Source organism: Nannospalax galili, unplaced genomic scaffold (assembly GCF_000622305.1).
Source record: "Nannospalax galili isolate Female #2095 unplaced genomic scaffold, S.galili_v1.0 scaffold1025, whole genome shotgun sequence".
Classification (NCBI taxonomy): Eukaryota; Metazoa; Chordata; class Mammalia; order Rodentia; family Spalacidae; genus Nannospalax; species Nannospalax galili.
In genome coordinates, this window is record NW_008353598.1 from 2,951,599 (window position 1) to 2,973,186 (window position 21,588).

Below are 21,588 nucleotides of genomic sequence, written 5' to 3' on the forward strand. Positions count from 1 at the left end.
ATAAATAAATAAATAAATAAATAAAATATTGGAAGTTTATCTGGTCCATGGATCTAGAAAATTTATCACATCAGGAAGTAGTTTTAGATAAAGTAGGGGAAAGGTGAGCAGTCCAGTTCTCCAGCAGCTGCTCCAGGCAAAGTCAGTGACTAGGAAGGACAGATCAACTTGTCTGTGAAATATAATGGGCCCAGAGCTGCCTACCAAAGCTGTGGCATCTCCTTCATTTCAGTCCTGGTGAATACTTCTTGTAGCTCCTCATTGAGAAATAATTACATGAGGTGCTCAGGAATAGATAGCATCAGTGTTCCTTTCCCACTGGCAAGATTCCATATCTTTCAATTCAACCAACCAACCATGGATCACAAATACTGGGGGAAAATGTACCTCTGTAAAACCAGGGGGAGACGTTTCTTCTTTTGGTCCTTGTTCACTAAACAGCAGTCTAACAACTATTTCAATACTGTGTTGTACTTGGTGCTATAAGCAATTCAAATGTTTGATGTATAGCAGGAGATATTTTTAGGATATATGCAAATACTTCGCCATTTTATATAAGACACATAAGCATTCATGGATTTTGGTATTCAAAAAGGTGTTAGAAATAGATATCAAGGGACAACTGGATGCCCGTAGAAAACATTTACTCTGTACTAAACCAAATAACTTTACAGCAGGAATTCTTATTCCATGGGCTACTAATGACTTAGTAATAACTGATTGTTCATTTAAAAATGGTTTTGTGGGAATGGCAAGATGGGTAGATAAGGCACTTACCACCAAGCCTGATGACCTGAGTTTGATCTCCAGGACCCACACGGTAGAAGGAGACAACTGACTCCCACAAGTTGTCCTTTGACTTCCACATGTATGCTGTGGCACACATGTGCACACACACACAAAATAAAAATTTAATAAAAAAGTTTAATAAATATTTAATTAAAAAATGAAATACACTCTCTTTTCCTTTCAACTTCCTTTATTTTCTGCAAATCCTTTTTTCTGATTATACCTTTTCTCTTGCACATCTGTGATCTCCTGACACACCCAAACAAACTTTCTGTTACCTGGACTGTTAACAGCACAAAACCTCATTTTCTACACTGCCTTTCCACCAATCCAACTAAAAGGAACTGAAATTGTGGGGATTTATGGAGGAAGGTTTGTCACTCTTTTCATATTGACTTGGGCTGTGAGATACAAATTGAATCTGGAGCTCTTTCTTTCAGAATTTTATTTGTTGTCAAGTAAGTTAATGTTAGTGGATCGGACACAGATAAAGTGTACCCATTATAACCTTGTTAGTTGTATTAAAGTGCCCAGAGTTCTAGAATAACAGTTTGTTTATTTGTAAATCTGATTTCATTCTCTGTCTTTATTATTTGAACATCTTTAGTTTGCAAGATAATGATGTCTTTTCACATAAAACCAAGCTGTTTGGAGATAGCTGAGTGACCCACTGCAACAACTTTAACAGACACAATGAACTGTCATTCACTGCCTCAGCCTCTGTAATCATCTGTGACTGAAAAAATACAAAGGAAGGTTTGTGGTTTAGACCTGTAATCCTAGGACTATGGAGGTGAGGCAGAAGGCTACTATAGTTGAAGGTCAGTATGGGCTCCTTAATGAGTTCCAGACCAGCTTGGGCTACAGTGTGAGGCCCTGTCTCATCCCTTCCCTTCCCAACAAAAAGAAAAAGAAAATATAATTTGCACCAACACACCAATATTTTCTTGGCTAGTTCTTTGGTGAACTCAGTATAAATTTACTCAGTGGTAATTGTGGTACTCTGAGAAATCACCAAGTCTTAAAAGTCAAATACAAAATAATAGTCCAAATGTAAAGCTGACTTGCCACCCAGATTTCTTAGTTGAGCAGTTCAGTGTTTAGGTGAGGATTACAGTCCCACAGGGAAATGCTGACCCTTGTGATAGTACCATAAATGATGAGACAATCCTTATGCATAAAATAAAGGATTACCATATGAAAATTCAGCTGCACTTGTGATGTGACTGCACTGCCCTCTGTATCTCAGGTGTATTTTCAATATGTCCTTTTCCTTTAAAAAAAGAAAAAAATTATTCTTTTATGTGCACGAGTGTATTGCCTGCATGTGTGTAAATGCACCTGTGTCATGCAGAGCCTGTGGGGGCCAGAAAAGGGTGTTGGGTTCCCTGGAACTGGAGTTACAGAAGGTTGTTAGCCACCATGTAGGTGCTAGGAATTGAACCCAGGTCCTTTACAAGAGCAGCCTCTTAACCACTGAGACGTCTCTCCAACCCCAGCAGTATGTTCTTTTTCAGTAGTACTTATTTGTTTAGCTACTGAACTGGGCTACTCAGTCCTTTGAAGCTGGGTCCTCACCCCATCCTGGATTGACAACACAGCTCTGCTCTCCTTAGCAATTAGAGGAGGAAATGAGAAGACAACACTTTCCGAATGCAGCTCAATGCTACCTTTATTTTCCTTTAATGCCTATTTGCTAAATGTGGAGTTTCAATTTCTTCCCTAATTATCAAGGAGTCTTTTTGCTACGTAGTCCTATTGCCAGGTAGCACAGCTGATTTTCACTGTATTTTAATATCTCATTTTGTGAAATGGTTTATTTATGAGCTTGCAAAATATTTCATATACATTTCATTTTAAAAAGGTAAAAAATTGAACCAGTATGAAATAGCTACTGATTGCACTGAACCTTCTTTTGGGGACTGTATTAGTCAGGGTTCTCTAAAGAAACATGTGTGTGTGTATATGTACATGCATATATATGTATATATATTTATCAGATTAGCTCACAGGATAGAGTCTGAATAGTCCAACAATGGCTGCACCACACTGGAAAGGCTGAGAATCCTGTAGTCATTCAGTCCATGAGGCTGGATGTCTCAGTAGCCCCAATCTAGTGCTGAAGGTCTAATGAATTCCAGAAAACCAGCTAGTCTTCAGTCTACAGCTGCAAGACGAACTCACCAGCAAGAGAGAAGGCAAGTGGCAAAAAACAAGCACTCTCCTCTTTTATAGCCTTTTATACGGGCTGCCATCAGAAGGTAACACCCACATTTAGGGTGCGTCTTCCAGCTTCAGATGATCCAATCAAGAAGATCTCTCTCATTTCAGTTAATCCCAGATCCAGTCAAGTTGACAATCAGGATTAGCCATCATAGGAACCAACATGGATGCTGTTTTCTAGGCCCTCAAGAAGAGCTATGAGAAAATGCACATTACAAGACAAAACCAGGCTTGTTGAAGTTTCTTCCTCAGCATCCTGTATGTGGGTAGTAAACTGAGATTCAGTCTTAGCTCTAGGCCTGAAGTTCACAGTTATTGTGGAATGGCAATGTGTTCCTTTTCTGATTCTCTCCTGCTTCAGCTTTGGCCATTTCGGCATCAGTTCTTCCGTGTTGTTGCTTGATTTATGATGCCTAATCATTTTGCTAGGCTTACTTGGCTGGAAAAATTACAGGTGTTCATGTTGCATGCTTTCTCTTCCTTTGAATTTACAGATTCAGATGAAGTCAGATCTTTTTTCTTAATATCAATATCGATGTACATTTTCAAGACAAAAAGAAACAAATTTAAAATGATCTCTAAAGTATGTCTATGCCTGAATCATTCTAACAAGTGGAAGTGTTTTGCCATTTTGGTTAAATATCTGCATTGTAAACTTAATAATACTAATATCACTGTACTCATTGTGAAACAGGCACTGGACTTTTGGTTACACTGAAGTTGTGCTGAGCTGATTATAATTATAGCAGTTGTGTAAATAAGAAAATGTGTTTTGACAGTTAAAGAAATGTGCTCAAGTGTTTATAAGAACTAGCAATGTTAAATTAACAATTGAAAATATCATTGGATACCGTTTTTGTTTGCATTAGGGTGTATAAATGAAAGTGTTTTCTCTTAATATTGATTTTTGATGTTGCAGTTATCGTAGAGTTTTTGTTTTTGTTGTTGTTGTTGTTCAGTCTGTCACAAGCCCGAATGGTGAGGACTAAAGTGATTTTGAAGCCAGCAAGGAGTTATTCTTTGTACAGAAGGAATGTTGAAAAGCTACAAACTTTATAAAATATTTCTTAGAAGTTAAGATTGGCTATTGTACTCATAAACTCACAGTAGCTGTGGTTACCAACACAAGACTTATACAAGATCATACTAGCCAAATTTCACGATTAGATTGGGAGGTACTTTCCAGGCCCCACCAAATAGCAAAGAGCTATTGATATACTATGGATTCACACCTAAATATGTTCAGGACATGCTTTTCAGATTGCTCTTGTCCTCTAAAAACCCCAGAGTAGGAAGGTGTAGGTTTCACTCATGTGGATAATCAGGTCTCAGTGGAATGATGGGAATTCAGATGAAAACAAGTGAAAAGTGTCATGTTTTGTGGCCAGACTATTAACCTCACTATAATTAACAGACAATATGGGGATTCGTATATAGTTTGAAAAGTGATCTGGTGCAAAATGAAGTATTAATCGTAGCAGACCCTAATTAGCCAAAGCTTTGCCCAAATGTCAATTACTAACTATTCAAAAATATTGAATAAGGAAAAAACAAAACAAAACAAAACACTGTAGAAGAGTTTACTGGGGCTGGAGAGATAGCCCAGAGACTCAAAGATGAAGAGCACTGGCTGCTCTTACAGAGAACTTGGGTCCTGTTTCTAGCACTGGCATGGTGGCTAACAAACTTTAATTCCAGTTCCAGGTTATCTGATGCCCTCTTCTGGCCTCTGGAGGAACTGCATAACACAGTACACTTACATGTCAGTAAATCACTCATAAAATAAAAATAAATCAAAAAAAGTTAAATGTTTTATTTAATTGCTGAATATAGAGTGACTGATGGTCCTTTTCTCTAGGGATCTTTGAAACTTCTAGTTGTGCAACTCTAAATTAGACAAGGCTAAATGTGCAAACATTTGTACATTTTTCTCCATGTATTGTTGAATAGATATTAAAATTGAAAGTAAAAATTGTTAATGAAAACACATTCTTAGATTTCTATTAAATTTTTTTCTGAAACTTCTTTTTGTAGTTGTACATTCCAACACATGGAGGCCACTGTCAATCTAAATTTTGCCTTCACAAATTGGGTCATGTAGTTTACATGTAAAGTTAGATATAAACACTGTGATTTGGTCTTTTAGCCCTAATGTTGCCAGGTTAAGTAAGCTATGCATTTTCTTTGTGAAAGTCACCAAGCTGTTATATAAATGTCTTATTTCAGAAATTCTCTAAAATATTATATAAACTTGATTGTAGCTAAAACTTTGCTGTCAATATAATGCATCTTTATTGAATGTGTATAAGATCCTCCTCAGACAGATGATCCAGCCAAAAGTGGGAAAAATTAAAAATACTTAAGTGGTAATTTGTTTCTGATTTATACTCAGCAATTTTAAAACATGTTCTTTTCTGTTCTACTGGGAGATGAGTGGATAGAATAAATGTAGGGAAAATGAAAACAAGAATGCAGACAAAAAGAACAGAGAAAGAGAAGGCAGAGTGGAATGGGAACAGGAAGAGGACAGATCTGAGGATTAGTCACTAGTAGACAAGACAAACTGGGGCCCTCACTTCAGGGCATGAAAAGACCCAGTAAGGCCACTTCTTTTAGCAACCTCCAGTGAGCTGATGACTCACTGAACGGGTTGTAGAAGTTGCCCAAAAGTGCTACTGAAGCCTATCTCCTGGAGAATTCTGGAGCATGACTTGTTTTGCAGAGCCTACTAACTGCGACATTGACAAATATCCTTTGTAGAGCATCGAGAGGTGGTGGAAACCAGATGATAGCCAATGTTTTGTGACACGTGAACTGTACAACATACATGCCTATTAATTTTTTTCTTCTCAGAAAATATTCCTTTGATATAGTCTGGCTACATAATTGGAAAGCATGCTTTTCATTTTGTTTTGGTTAGATTTGATCGGGTTTTCTCAAAGGAGAAATAATTTGTAGGCTCCATTGAGGATGGGTGGTTGTCAAGTGTGTTGATGCACCATAAGTTAACTGTGCCTTAGGACTTGAAACTTCTGATGCATAAGCGATATTCACATTCTAAGGATGAAGTCTCCTGCTTTTCCTCCTGACTTTAAAGAAGCAAAATCTTCAAACCTCAAACCAGAAAATGGTAATAATAGACATCGCCATGCACATGATCAATACTCTCATTCCCATACAAGAGAGTAGAGCTCAAGACAGCTATCTAAATGTTGACGCCTTTCATCTATTCATCACAATCTTCATAAATTAGAAATGAGGCCAATTCACAACACATTCGTATTTACGTCTAGTTCTTCTGGGTTCTTTTTAAAAGAATCTATATTATACAATCTTTTCTGGCTTGATTCGGGTATGATGGACAGATAAAGATTATATATATTTAAGGTGTACAATGTTCTGTTTTGATATATGTCTACACTGTGAAGTAGTTACCACAATTAGGCTAATGAATATCTGCACCACCTGCCATAGTTATCTGCTTTGTGCTTAGTGTGCAGATCTAGTCTCTTAGCAAATTTCAAATGTGTTATAGCCTCTACAACACGCGTGAGAGTTTGCTCCCTTATTCTTGGTCCTTTTTTAATGAATAAACATAAATGAATGAAGGCTAAGTTTTGTTCTGCAGTTTTTTAAAAGTGAAGCACAGATATATTTGATAAATACTGCATTTATATGCATGATTTCTTTAAAATATAATCTTTTACCACCTGTTTTTAAACATGTGTTCTCTTAATACTAATTGAGCTTTAAAGGTGAAAATAAATGCCCCCACACACACACTGTTACCTTAAGACAGGAGTTTGAAGCCGTTTCAATGGTTATCTACATGGTGATGAATTACACTGGGAGAGACACAATCACTGAATGTAAAGTAAGGAGCTTATGCACTGGCCATGTTTTGTCATAACCCTGTGGCACCTGTTGGAGCCTAGTGTGAAGTTGATTTTTAGGCTCACTATTAGATAATCTGAATGTATTTTGTAGTTTACATGAAATAAATTCTGGCAGGAGTTTGTAATCCAGAAAGTGTTAGTCATTTGGCACCTTTGGGTGATACACTTTTCATCTGAGATTACATTTCTTAGAAGGAGAATGTCATCAAATCACCCATTTTATTAGTGCTAAACTCACTAAGGGACATGACAGAAAAATCTAGAATTTACAATCTCATTAATCCCATGTCTTCTTAAAATAGTTTATAGAACAACTTTGGAAAAATCCTTTAACATCTTTCCCCCATTTCTAAAATAAGAAATGATATTACCTAATTAATTCCACTAGGAATTTTTTGGAAATGTTAATGATATAACTGAGGATTAAATGAAACTCATTTATGACTTTAGACTTTAGAAAGTAAGAGTTTGTTGAAAATTGAGAAGGAAATACTTTTTTGAGTCATATTTTTCTCCTTTTATATTTTAATACTTCGGAATTTATGTTTAAAAGCACATAAAACTTGAGAGTAGAAAGATACTAGAGATAACATATTTCTAAACTCAGATAGGTAATTGAAATGTACTGAATGGAAAGGTGGCATCCTACTGAATTTATATGTCTGTGGCTTCCAAATGAGACTGACAATCACAGTCATATACCATGGCTTCTCTGGGCAAAATTTATTCCAGTCTTATTATCTGAGCACCATGAAAAGGCTTCCACGTCCCTGCAGAACCCTGCCTCTCTGGGAAGAGTTATTGACCTAGGGATGTGGAGGCTGATGATCATAACAATCAGGATTCAGATGGGCAGTATTTGTTGAGTGTTTATGGTAGCAGTATAGGCTTTGAGAACATTAATATATGAGTTTATTTATGATAATAATGGGTTATTACCAATATTATTATATCTCTTTCCAAATAAAATAGAAAAAGAAATGTTAAATGCTTTACTGAAAAAAATCCCTTGATAGGGAAGGCTGCTGCTCAGAGTAGCTCTGGAATCTGTGTCTTGCCAAATGAGTACAAAGGTAGGGTATTCAAAAGAAAAAGCCATGAAACTAACAAGATCTAAGAAAGACCTTGACACTATTAAACATTTGTAACAGAAATAGTGGCTGAATATATTCTTAAGTGTAAATCATTCACCAATAATAATAACAATGACTGTGTTTCCAAAGTGCAATACTTATACTCCTCCAAAATGGGTCAGAATATTTTAATTAATGTGAAAAATGATAATTTAGGGGAAAAAAACTTGAAATACTCATTAAACAGATTGCATAAGAGTTCAATTGAAATGATATATCCAGAAGTTAACCTGGTTCTGAATCCCATGTGCTTTCTTATAAGCTGCTGGTAAAAGTATCATACAGTATCATACATATGCAAATTAGTTTTCATTCTAAAAGGCAAAGTAAATAGCCAAATATATGCTCAGTGAATGTGATGAACAGTCAAACTGAAGCCCAAGTTGAAGCTGTGTGAAAACTCTATTCTTTTAAAATAAATCCTCCTTTTGATTGATTGATACTGTTTGGAAAATTGATCCAATGTTCTTCTCATGTGCATTTATTAGTAGTATCATATACAGTCTGGATAAATCCCAGTGATTCATGAAGAGTCATTCTAACCATAGAACATTAATTTCCAAGATATACTTCCAAAGTATGTGTCCGGTGGTTGGAAAGGTGGCAGTACACCTGGGCCAGCAATTGTGGCCTTCTGCCTTCTATGCAAATGTGTTTCTCTGTGACTTCAGGCTGATGGCAAATTCCTTAGAGACTGGGCCTCAAAAGGAGTACCATGAAGAAAAATGGGTACAATTCCAAAGCACTTAGCACCTCTGTTATTCCTCCTCTTACTTGTATTTACTCGGTCATTATTTGCTGATCATCTCTGTGCTAGGCTGAAGTTCTGGGACTATAAAGAATGAACACAAACTAGATATGGATTCCCGTGAGTACAATGGTGATTATGAAGAGTTAGTATCTCGCCACTATCACAGATACTTCAACATACCAGTGAGCAAAAGAAAACCCATTGATTCTTCTCCCAAATTTATTTTTGCCTCCTGTCTTTCTAGTTCTTAAGAATAATATCTAGAAATGACCTTTGGCATATGTTCTCTTGCCCAATGCATTCTCCTCATGGTATTATGGGATGAAAACATCATGGTAATTCTGTAGCCAAGACAAATGTAGTATTGGTCCACATTTCATCTTTATTGTAAACTTGGTGTTCCATGTCACCATCCTCATCACATATAATGCAAAGTGTTCGTGATTATTACCTTGCTTCTACTCTTCCCCAAACTATATCAGTTTTTTTTTAAAGCATGCATCATAATTTTAGTAGCCTAATTCAGATCTTATTATATTAAGGTCCTTGCTCAAAACCTTCCAGTGATTTCCCCTTTTACACTGAATAATTGGATCACATTGCCATCCTTCACCATGACCTATGAGAGGCCGGACTTTTGTTTTTTCATCTCTCTGTTGTTTCATGCTCTGTAACTACTTTTTGTTTTTTAATTTGTTTTTATTTTATAGGTTTATCTGTGTTGGCTGCATATTTGTAAGTGCCTCATGTGCGTGCAATGCCCATGGAGGCCAGAAAAAGCCATCACATTCCCTAGAACTGGAGTTATGGAAATTGTTAGCTCCGTGTGGGTGCTGAGAATAGAACCCAGGTCCTCTGGAAGAGCACTCTGTGCTCTTAAGCCCTGAGCCATCTATCTAGTCCCCATGTAACTCCATTCTCATAGATTCTGACTGTCTTTTGTCATTGTCTCATCACTTTCACTCCAAAAGCCTCTGCAGACCATCTAATTTCAAGTAATTCAATCCTAGTTAAGTTTTAATGTCTTTTCTTATTCTATGGTACTTTTCTAAAAGGTATTAATCATGACTGAATTTCTTTATCATAAGTATACAAAAGGGGAGATATTATCTGTTTAATATACTGCTGTATTCCAGTACCTAGAACTAAACACCTAGAAGTTAGCACCTAGAAGTACACATTCAAAAAGAGTTATCAACACATGATTCTTCACAAAGTTTTGTCATAAAGTGCCCCCTGAAAGGATCATATATTGAACGCTTGGTAATGGGTCTACTCATTGAGAGGTGATAAATCCCTAATATTATGTTGCTACATTCATAATTTGGTGGCATTATTGGGAAGCAATGAATGTTTTCAGAGGTGGAGGCTATTTGGAAAAAGTAGGTTGCTGGAGATGTATCTTTGAGGGCTGCATTCTCTCTCTCTTTCTCTCCTTTCATCTCTCTGTCTGTCTGTCTATCTATCATCTATCTATCATCTGTCTATTATCTATCTATCTATCATCTATCTATCTATCTATTATCAACTATCTATCATCCACCTACCTATCAACTATCTATCTATCTATCTATCTATCTATCTATCTATCTATCATCTATCTATATATCTATCTCTATCTATCTATCTATTATCTATCTATCATCTATCTATCTATCTATCTGTCTATCTATCTATCAATCTATCTATCTATGGATAATGTGAAAAGCTTTCCTCCAATGTACTCTTATGTCATATTCTGTCTCACCAAGGCCCAGAAGCAATCAGCCAAGCAAACTACACTGATACCCTTGAAACCATGATACCAAAATATATACATATATATTTGTACCTTTCTTTCCTCAGGTATTTGTCACCACACAAAAAACGATGTGTATATTGGCTACTATTGCTGTAGGGCCCTCAACACTGAATTTCCCATTTATCATTAAACTGTACACTGACACTGGAGACATGAAAGACACAAGGCTGAAAGGGTCATGGATTCTTCCTCTTCAGTTTCAGAGAGCCACTAAGGCCAGACAAAATGTGGCAAGAGAGTCTCTGAGTCTAAACCCTGAGAAACCATTGTGTGAAGCTATGAAAATCAAGTCTGGGTTTCAGTGGAAATCCCAAGATGTTGGAGATGACAGAACTGTGAGGTATCTGCCAAGGAGAGCTGCAAACAGCAAGTAGAACACGTCTGAGAAAGAGATGCAAATTGCAGGCATCAAAGCTGGGGGCACTCAGTGGTCTAAGCCCTTTGAAATTGAAGTTCTGGGTGTCAGACATAGAGCTACAGAATTTGGTGTTTGCGCTGCTGGCTTTGGTCTTGCATTTCCTTACTATGACCCCATTCCTCCCTTTTGGAATGGGAATGTATACTCTACCATTATATGCTGGAAGGATGAAATTTTCCTTTGATTTTACAGAGTATTGCAGTTAAGAAATTTCCCTGAGTCTCAGAGCAGGCTTTGGACTTTTGCACAGTGTTGAGACTATTAAAGGGCATGAGTACTTTTGAAGTTGGGCTAAATATATTGTGCATTATGATATGACCATAAGCTTACGGGGGCCAGGGAATGAGAAATGTCCCACAGTCTCAAGTATTTGGAACTTTGCTCATGCTGTTTGGGGAAGAAGATCATGGAATTTTCAGGAGGTGTGGCCTTGCTGGAAGAAGAATGTCACTGGGGATGGACTTTGAGAATTCACAGCCTCCCTTCACTTCTAGTTGTGCTCACATGTCATTTTGGCTTTTATAGATAATTATACTGTCCAAGCAATTAATCAGAAAACATGGTCACCTGAGAGTCTTCCTTCTTTTTAGTTCACAGACCACACAGTCATTCAGTAACCACTGATTGAGCTTACTCTATGGCAGACACTTGGATGAAAACTCACAATAGGCTCAAACAAAGCTCTCTCAGCTCCCTTGGCATTTACAAAGCTAAGAATCAAATACAAAGCCAGACCTGATGGTGCAGGATTACAATCCCAGCAACTCGGGAGATAGACAGGTAGGAAGCCTGAGTTCTGCCTCAGCTAAAAGTGATTTCAAGGACACCCTGAACAACTTAGAGAAACTCTGTCTCAAATAGATTTCAAAAAGGGCTGGGGATATAGCTCAGTGATGCAAGCACCTGCTTAGCAAGTAAAAAAGTCAAAGGCATAAACTGAATGCAAGTTCTGAAGAGTGATATGAAGGAAAACTCAAATCACTGAGAAGGATGGACATATTTAGCTGGGATGGTTAAGGGTACTCTCTCTGGGTACATCTCATTCAAAGATGAGAAGAATGACTGTGTGCAAAGTTGAAAAGTGTCTCTGCTAGTGTTGGAATGTAAAATCTCCAATCCAAAAGCCCATATATTAAAGGATTGGGTCTCAGCTGGCAGATCCAATCACTGAAATTTATTATACTGAGGGCTTTGACCTAATCAGTGGATTAATACTTTGATGAATTCATAATCCAATGGCATCATTGGGATGTTTTTAGGAGTTAGGAAGTGAGTCTAGATGTAGGAATCACATCAGTGTGGACATACATTTGTAGTGTGTAAATTTGGTCATTCTCCCCTCTCTCTCTCTCTCTCTCTCTCTCTGCTTTGTGGCTGTCTTATGGTGAACAGCACTGTTCTAACACAAATGCCCACCTTGCTGCTCTGTCTCCCCACAGGCCCATACCAATGGAACCACACAATTGTGGACCAAATTCTCTGAAATCATGAGCCAACTTATATCTTTCTTCATTTTAAATTTTTTCTCAGATATTTTTGCAGTGACAAAAGAACTGTGTAATGGTCTTATTATAAAGGTTTTGATGCAGGAAGGAGCTTGGCTATACTAAGGAACTTGGAGAGAGAGAGGGGTTAAGATTGATGATATAATAATCTTCCCTTGCAGTACCTTAGAGTTCAGGTTGACTTATACATATTTAATTTCAAATTCAGAGAGAAACTTTACAGTGGTCTTAAATAAGCAAACATATACCACAAAAAGGACTCAATCTCTTGTTGGATGAAAAGTAGAATCAATGTGAAATCAAACTATGGGGAATACAAAGATACAGTTGCATAGTCAATAGGTGAAGGTAGTGGTAATTTTAGAGAGACAAGAATACAACTAAGATGAATTTATGATTAAAATCCCCAGAATTTTGTAATTATCTGAAGGAGGATTTCAGAAGGGAATTAAGCATTTTAGATAACAATTGATTTTCTTATGGCAGGGAAGTCATTATGAGTAGCTATCATGTGCTAACTGTGACATGTTGTCATGTGATTATATTGCAGAATATAAGGAAGGTAAGGATCTGGAGGTCATGATTCCATTATTTCTTGCATTTATGGAGTTTGAGATACTGTAAGACACCCAAGTGAATGTGTGTATGTGGAAGTTGGGAATAGAAATCTAAAATTCAGAGAAATCTAAGGCAGAGAGACAGGATTCAGATTTGTCCTCTTCCTCATCATATGATCATCTCATCCTTTTTCAGTCACTTAAAACACAGAAATGGCCGGGCGTGGTGGTGCACGCCTTTAATCCCAGCACTTGGGAGGCAGAGGCAGGCGGATCTCTGGGTTCAAGGCCAGCCTGGTCTATATAGTGAGTTCCAGGACAGCTGGGGCTATAGGGAGACTGTCTCAAAAAGACCATAAAAAAAAAAAACCCACAGAAATAATATAAGATCAGTCATTTAAAGTACAAAGAATGAGAAAAGTACAACAACCTTAATTCTCATTAATATCTTCATTAAACAGCCAATAGAAAAACATCTTCCTTTTGAGACTAAGATTGAAGGGTATAAAAATTAAGTGAGGTCGAATTAGTGGGAAATGAGAAGGAGGGAGAGAGGTGCCGTAGTAACAAATGCACGGGTGACTTTACTGAGGAAGAACTTCCATGTGATCTTTAGAGTTACTAGCAGCAGGGGCAGTGATGACGTCAGAAAGGAGATGGTGGAACGGTACAGGAGACTGGGGATGGCAGTGAGTCCAGAAGTGAGGAGAGAAGGAGAACAAACAATTGTGCAGAGTGCGTATCCACCTTCATGGAGTGGGCGGTGGAGGAGCTTGCTAGCTGATGGAGAGGGCCTATGAGTGTCTTTTATGTTTTTTTAATGCAAGATAATTCATGGTTTTAAAATTTATTTTCTTTATATTTATGTGTGTGCATGTTTATTGGGTAGGCATGTCCGCTGAAGAAATTAGAACTGGACATGGATGCTGAGAGATGCTGAGCACACTGGGAAAAAGGGGAGGGGTAGTGGCCATTTTGGAACTGGAGCTAGTGGTCTTACAGATGGCATGGTTCTCAAACAGGAGAGAAAAAGAGCCCACAAGCATTCATGTCTCTGTAAGTGACCCTCTCCCGAACAGCATAAACCTTGTTGGCAAACCCAAATAAATGCTCTTATTCCCCAAGCTGTAACTTAAGAGGAACGTTGTGGTTGTTGATTGAACCTGCAGGGCCCTGGGATCCCAGAGAATGTGTGTGGGTGTCTCAGAGGAAAGTTTGGTGAGACAACGTTTATATATGTACAAATGCATACAGATCACCACTGAAGCCAGAGAAGATATCGGATGTCTTGGCATTCGAGTGCAGGCAGTTGTGATCTACAGTGTGGGTGCTGGGAACTGAACTCAGGTCCTCTGTAAGATCAAGTGCTCTTAACCACTGAGCAATCTCTCCAACCCCAACACATATTTTTAAATAATGGAAAACATAAAGGAAAAGAGAAATCAGAGAAAAAGGGTATGTCTAGTTAGGCATGATCCCAGACAAGAAACAAGGGTTTGAGATCAGGGTTGTGCAGGTTACCTTTAGTTGTCAACTGGACACACATAGGTTGAAGAATTTCCTCTATTGAATTAGCCCTTGGTCATTTCTGTGGGGCATTTTCTTGATTGTTGAGAGATATGGGAGTGTCCAGCCCACTGTGGGCAGTGTCACACCTGGGTAAGGTGGTCCTGTATTGTACAAGAAAGCAGGATGAGCACAGACCAGGGGAGCAAGTCAACAGTGTTTCTTCATGGCCTGTGCTGGGGGTTCCTGCCCTGACTTCTCTCAGCAGTTGAAAGCAAAATAATACAGAAATTGGTACCAGGATTGTGGAGTATTGCTATAATGGACCTGACCATATGTGTCTGGGCGGATTGTGGAAGTTTTAGGATTCTGTAGCTTTGGATTGGAAATGTGCTTGAAGTTTTGTGAGTTAGTTTGTGAAAGCTTGGAAAAGTACAGATGATTAAGTCCTGATTTGTGAAGTTTCAAGGGAAGCAACAAATATCAGGGCTGTTTGTATGATATTTTGAACTGAGAATCTGGTTTCTTGTCAGCTGGGGCTGAAGAAGTAGCTGTGGGAGACCAGCACCAATGACGTAAAACCTTTGCTTTACTGGGAGAATTGATGCTGGTTAGTTGGGGCTGAAAAATCAGCTGTGATTAGGAAGAGACTGGCATCATGGAGGTGAAATCTTCTGGTAAGTATTTCCTCAGGATCACACACAATAGTTGTGGTCCATCTCAAGCTAGAAACAGGACTTGGTAATGTGCAAGAGTCTTCTATCTGGTATTGGATTTGAAAGCATGAAAGGGTCATGGAGAGTAGCCAGGGCTCAGCTGTGAGAGGTCAGGAAAGGTCATTGGTGAAGGTACAGCCTCATGTTTGAGGAAGACCTCCAGGATTGAAGGGGTCATAGATAGACTTTGAGGTTTTGTACCCTAAGAGGCCAGAAGAGCTCATTGAAGGTATAGCCTGTTTCAATACAGACCTCAGCATATTGGAGATGCCAGGACCATGGGATAACCACCAAGGACAGCAGCAAGTGTGGACTGGAGCTGGCCTGTGAGACAAGCTGTGTGTGCAGTGGACAGCAGAGTCAGAGAAAGGAAGCTCCCCAAGCCCTTCAGAGCCCAGAGGATAGTGGGTGAATTCCAGATGTCCAACCTTCAGCTACTTTTTTTGGAGTTTGGTTTTGCTTAAGTGAGTCTTCCCTTTAGAAATAATATGCTATTTAATTTGTTTTGGCTTTTACAGGATCCCACAGTTAAAAGACTCTTAAAAGATACTTTGAATTTTAAAGTGCTTCAATTAAAAAAATTATTGAGCTTTTGTATATTTCATACAACAGCTCTTAATCAAATTTAGACCTTCTCCCCCTACCCCAAAGGAACCTTATGCATTCCACCATACATTTTACATCCTATCCAGTCAAGAATTTGCACCCAGATGTCCTTTGGTGCAAGCTCAGCTACTGGAGTCTAGTCAGTCTATCTAGAGATCATAAGTAATGTCTACTCTCCCTCATCCAGGAGTGATGAGTCTCCAACAGTTTTCAGACTAGGACAGGCCTGCTGCCCATTTCCCTTGCTCCACTCCGGGTCCTTGTCTGATTGAGTTGACCTTGTGCTCAAGGCCACCATTGCCACAAGTTCACATGTGCAAGCAAGCTTCCAGTGGCCTAAAAGCATCTGTTTCCCTGTGTTTATGGACAAAACCTGGCTCTTACAATCTTTCTGCCCCCTTTTCTGCAATGGTCCCTGAGCTGTGAGTGGGTGAAATTTAATATAAGGAGTCCTATCCAGGGATATACACTCTCCAGTCTCATTCTCTAAACCTTGGCCAGTTATGCCCTTCTGTGTGCATCACATTCTGTTGCATAATAAAGCTTCACTGGTGATACTTGAGGGATGCACTAGTTTTCTCTCTACTCCCTGTTCCATTATGTTACATGAGCCTATGTGCAGAGGTTCCACTCTAGATATGTGTCTAGGACTGGGTATCTTTCAGATGTATATTATCTGTATGTGACCAGTTGTGGAATTCTGCACTAGGCTCCATCTGTTGCATTTCTTAAGGACTGTGGAACTGTTTTATGTTGTGATATTAATACTAACATCATATTTTGTGGACAAGAAAAGGAAGGGTGTGGTTTAAAAGTGATGTTTGTGTGTCAAGGTGAAAAGGGATCATTGTGTTGGATAGCTTTTGTTGTTAACTTGGCACACCTAGGTAAAGAGAATCTCAAGACAGGAATTTCCTCCACTGGATTGACCTGTGGCCATGTCTATGGAGCGTTTTCTTGACCGTTGAGTGATGTGGGAGGAACCAGCCCACTGTGGGCAGTGCCATCCCAGAGTGCTGTATTGTATAAAAAAGCAGGCTGAGCACAGGCCATGGGAGTAAGCCAGTAAGCAGTGTTCCTCCATGGTCTGTGTTCCAGGTTGCTATCCTGAATTTCTGCCTTGACTTCCCTCAGTAATGAACTGACCTGGGAGTTGTAAGATAAAATAAACCCTTTCCTTCCCAAGTTGATTTTCGTCACTGTTTTTGTCACAGAATTAAGAAAGAAACTTGAATAAGGGTCTTTGAAGAAAATGACAAGTAACATTTACCGGAAAGGAGAAGTCAGAAATAGAGCAGCGAGGGGCTAGCAGTCCAAACTCCTCAGCGTGGCACCGAGAGCATTTAGTGGTTGACTAAACCTACCTTCATGTCTCATTTCTAGCACTTCAGTCTTCACAAATTGTCATCCTTTTCCTTATGCACATTTTGCAATTTCTACTTTAGCCATCAGATGACTACACCTTCAAAATACACTATGTACTTTCTCACTTCCATTATGCTATCCCGATCTACTTTTAATTCTCCCACCACACATATATACCTTTACCCCATATCTTAGGCATTTTGGTTGTAATAGCAAGAAAAGCTGGATAATTTATAAATAACAGTAATTTGCTGCTTGCAGTTCTAGAGTTTAGGAAATAAAAAATCAAAATACCAGTAGACTCAGTGCCTCAGGAGGAGTGATTCCTCACAGATGGAATCTTTCATGTGCCTTCACATGGTGAAAGATTCCAGGGAGCTCCCTTGAAGCTGATTTACAAAGGAACTACTCCTTTATATGAGTAAAAGTCACAGATCTCATTTTTTATATGACTTCATAGTGAATTAGCCTCTACCATATGAACTTTGAGGGGGCACCAATATGAATACGATAGCGCTATAATTTTCATAATGTCTATAGTCCTACTCAGAGTCCCCTGGGGGAAATTCTCCATTCACCCTTCAGAGCTTAGAGAAATGCATTCTTCAACTAGATACACAATGATAAATACTTATTTTCCTACTTCTTCATAACTTTGTCTACAATTCCTTTTTTAATTTTATTTATTATTTTTATCTTATGCATATGTATGTAAGTGCACCTGTGTCATGCAATGCCAGCAGAGGTCAATCAATGGCATCAGATCCCCTGGAACTGGAGTTGAGACAGTTGTTAGTTGCCATGTGGTTGCTGGGAACCAAACCTGGGTCCTCGGCAAGAGCAACCAGTACTCTCAACTGCTGAGCCATCTCTCCAACCCCAACAATTTTTTTCTTGTGTTTGTATATCTGTTTAGGATGAGACCCATATGAAAACAATAACTATGCTTTATTTGTTACTAAACCTTCATGTCCAGTGCAATGCCTAGAACACAGTACTCTACATTGCATTAGATAACAAAATGGTATCAGTAACTCCATGTTAAATATGGATGTCATGATGGCATCTCTTAAAATTATTCCTCTGACTATTGAGATACATCCTCACTCAGGCCTGAACACCTAAAAAAAATCTTAATATCATCCAGAATCCCATGGAGTTCTACTGATAGAAGCTCCTCTTTTGCATTTTCTCATATTGCTTTGTGATGTTGAGTAACAATAGTGTATATATAATTGTTGAAATGCAAATATATCATGCCTTTATATTTTGTCTTAGAAACCAGAAAGAAAAATTGTTGTAATGTGTTTTGTATTTTAACTTTCTTCAAATATCTTTCCCTACTATGACTGTGGCTGAAAAATTCTGTATCTACTCTGACTCATTCATTGATTATTTATTGCTCAATATACAGATATCAATAAGAATAGATCTTATTTTCAGAAATGTATAGGTCAATAGAAAGAGATAAGAAGATAATCAATGTTGAATTGTTTTTCTTCTGTTTATAGGGCAATCACTCTCAACTGTAGAACTTCTGTTTATAGGGCAATCACTCTCAACTGTAGATCATTACCCTGGAATTTCTTTGTTGGAGATCATCTTGATGTTTGTGTAGAGTAGTATACATACAAGTAAAAAAATAGGAGTAAAATTTCCAACACTGAATAGTTCTTCAAGGAATGAAGTGTCTCCTGTCCTTATACATCAGTGAATGGAATATGAAGCTGATTGTTTAAGATTCAGCCCAAGATTGACTGAGTTTGCTGTATTAAATAATCCCATTGTTTTAATAGGAGCAAGCTATTCGAGGATAGCATCAAGGTATCAACCATCTTTGCTCTTTTCTTTTTCCAAGTGGATACTTGATGTTTGTTATGGTTAAATTCTAAAATCATGGTTTGTATCCATCCACAGTGGGTAGCTGCATTTTTAAATAATTTTTAAAATTATTTACTTAACAACCACATAATTAGAAGAAGCATTTCATTACAACAGCATTAACATATTCAATAACAATTTTCTGAGCTAGGCTGCATCTCTTACAAAACTGTCTGTACATTCTTAGGTTTACAGTTGAATTACCACAGTTATACAATATAGCACTCATTCCATTTCCTTATTAAAATACACAATTTCATACAGAAAAATTGAATTTAATGCAATTAACACTAACATGTTTGCACATGCATTTCTAATCTCTATATATCTGATTACTACTAGTCACAGTTGGTTACTTTCTGAGATCATTGGCATCTGAGCATGGATACAAAGTCATCAGGTAGATTTCAGTGGTAATGTTTTCACATCAACTAATTATTAAGGATAAAATTTTTATGTTTTGAAGAATTAATATTATTATTTTTTAAATTTAATAACCACATGATCAGAAGAAACATTTCATTACCACTTTAACATATTCAGTAACACACTCCAGAGCAAGGATACATCTCTTTCAAAAGTGGCTGTAAATGTTTTATAAAATTGAATGAGTTTTTACCCTTTAAAGAAGTTCTCCATTTCATTTTAAATATGCTGTTTCCTACATTTTTTAATGCTACTAATGCTTAGATGTTTGCACATGTGTCTTTAACCTCTGTGTATCTGATAATTACTAGTCACAGTCAGTTACACTCGGATCCTTAGTACCTGAGTATAGTTATAAAGTCATCAGGTAGATTTCACTGGTAATGTTTATCACCTCTACTCTAACATGAAGTAAATTTTTATGCTTCCTCCTCAAATACATCTTTTTCAAAATCTGTTGATTTTTCTGTGTGTATATCATACAGACCATCCCACACAAGCTTATTCATCGATATACCCACTTCCCAAATGGCACCCTCCCATAGCCTCCCTCCTCCCACACACTGGAGCACATATAATCTGTCATCCCTGTTACTGTCCTCTGTGTTGTCGACACCCCCAGCCATTCTCCAGTGCTTGTCTGTCTGCTGAATCTACTCAGTCTATCTAGAGATCCTTGTTTTAAGAACTTCAGCTGTTCCTCATCAGGCAGCAATCAGTTGTCAATATTCCTTTAGATAAGATTGGGGTCTGCTGTTCATTTTCCCAGTTCTGTGCTGGGTTACTGTCTGGGAGTCTCTTGTGCCACCTTGGCCAATAACTCAAAGGAAGGTATCACCTGCCTAGCATTGTTTCTTGTTATGTAGCCTTTAGCTATACATATGGACTCTTAAAAATTATATTGACCCCATTAATCTTTGGTTATACTTTCCTTTTGGATGTTTAAGACCCTACAGTTGGCCCAGATAAAACAACTTATTTTTACTCTTAAGGTAGTTTGAGCATCTGTTCCTCAGGGGTAACATAGGCTTATGGGAGCCCTTGGCTCCTTTCTTTTACCAGTTCTGTCTATGTAAAGATAAGTGAAAAGTCCTGTTTGGCCATGGATGGCTTCTCTTGGAAGCATGGAGGAAGTGTTTCTTCTCTTTTGAACCTCCTCTTTGTAGACTGGACACTTGTTCAGGTCCATCTGGTGGGGTCTCCATGGCCTCCTTGCTCAGGAAGACAGGTGACTCACTACAGTTACAGGACATTTTGAGAGGTGCTCATAGTCCCCTGGAACTTAGTTGTCCTAGGAGGGCAAGGGGCAAAAACTGTCCTTTATGTCCTCCTGATAAAATTAGTATAGGTCTCAAAGTATGGCTATTACACATCCAAGAAGGTTAGTTCCATCACTCTGATACGTTTAATTACCATATGCCATGTAGATAGAGCTTAGGCAAAGATCAAACACTCTCAGATAAACCTTGCCTAGGCATATATTACATTCTTTGATCTGATTGTATGTATAATTTGTCAGTATGTTCTTGGCCTAATATGGTTCCCTCTGGTTTTCTAAAACTAGCTAGGCATTGTTTATCTCTCACACTGTCTAACCCTTCCACCATGGTTTCCCCATTTAAAGTGCCCCAGTTTTTTTTTCCAATTCTCCCTTAATAATACCCTTCTCCAATGATCCCACCTCTCTTGAGTTCCTTCTTTCCCTTTATCCCCTAGGCTCCTTGTATAACCATCTCTCCCAACTGCCCTTAAAATAACCCCATTATTATCCATATGTCCCTTGTTAACACCTGTTTCCTACTGTTCCTCTCCTTCAGATTTTCTTTTCCTTTACTTCCCTGGTTCCTCTTCATTATCCTGGTTCCTGTAGTTATGTCTGGATACTTATTCACTTATAAGGATTTGGGGCTAGGATCCACATATGAGGGAGAATATACGCCATTTTGTTTTTTTCTTTTCTGAGTCTGTGTTACTTCACTTAGTATAACAATTTCTAGTTCCATCCATTTACCTGC